Below are 1,456 nucleotides of genomic sequence, written 5' to 3' on the forward strand. Positions count from 1 at the left end.
CTATGGGAAAATATTGCATAAGTCTCTGCACTGGGAATAATTAACATTGTCATTAAATTTAGTATGACGTGAAGGGCTGAACTTTTAAATTTTGCCTCATGATTTCAAATAAGGTCACATACCTAACTGTTATGTTCAATATATGGCAACTGGAAAAGACTTCTGAAAACTCAGTGATCAAAAAGAGACACCAAGGGATACACAAAATGAATATAAGTTGTTTCGGACAGGGCTTACCTGTGTTGTGTGACATGACTTCACCAATTCCTTGGTTTTAATTACACAGAATTCAGTCTTTGCAAAATCAGCCCTCCTGAAATAATTCTGCTCAGAATAGATACTATTGTTTGTTACAAATTGCAGTTTTATTTCATAAGCAGAGTGTTTTGCTCTTAGAAAGAATTTGGATATTTTCCTTCCATCATCCTTCAGCATTTAAGTATCGATGTTTCTTTTGATTATCTTGTGATAGAATGTTTCCTATAAAAACCAATATTTGAGTTGCTGACTTGAGTGCAATAAAACATTGCTCAAAGAATTTTGGGTTGTGATCAGGACATAAATTCCCACAATTTCTGAAATAGACTTAACTGTACTTCTTCCTCTTTCTATTAAATACTTACATAATGTAGCATCCTGAGGATTTAGGACTCTGAAATCCAAACAACAATGGTGTATGAAAAACATGGAAGATGATCTCTGTCTTTCAGTACAAAGTATTTAGCCAAGATTTAATTCTTTCTGAAAATTCAGAAATGTTATTTTATTAGTATAAAATATGTTTAAGTCATTATAAATGATAGAAATAAATGTATACAAATAACTGTCTTCTAACTATCACCAGCAAAGCTTACTTATGCAACAGAGGGTGATGAACACAAAAGACCACACTAGCCAAAGTTTAGAGAATAAGATACTACAGAGTGTGGGTGCCTGGACAGGACTCCTATATAAAATGTCACCCACTCATGTCTCAGGGACCATTGCAGAAGAAAGGACAGAAATATTTTAAGAGTCCGGGGAGGAGGCATGTGACCATAAGGAAATAGAATCTTATAGTTCCTGGGAATTTGCTCATATAACCATACAGCAATAGCGACAGCATACACAAGAGGCATGCAAATTCAATCAGGCAAAATTCGGCATAGAACTGGGTTGGATAGGAGGTTATATTTTAGCAAGGAACTATTGGAATCTGATCACTGCTGTGTGAAGGAGAGATGATATTTTTAAGGGAGTGATGCTAGACAGACCGAACAGGCTCCAGTGGATGAATATAACAAGGGGCATCTAGGAACACAAACTTGACTCAGTAGGCCTTAGCATATATGACAAAATCCATGAAGTCCTCTGGTCAGGCTATGGGGGGTGCGGATAGGAAATATGACTAAAATTCATTGTATGAAATCCACAAAAGTCTTTATGATTTATTATCAGTAAACATATATATATATAT

This window comes from Nannospalax galili, unplaced genomic scaffold (genome assembly GCF_000622305.1).
Source record: "Nannospalax galili isolate Female #2095 unplaced genomic scaffold, S.galili_v1.0 scaffold256, whole genome shotgun sequence".
Taxonomy (NCBI): domain Eukaryota; kingdom Metazoa; phylum Chordata; class Mammalia; order Rodentia; family Spalacidae; genus Nannospalax; species Nannospalax galili.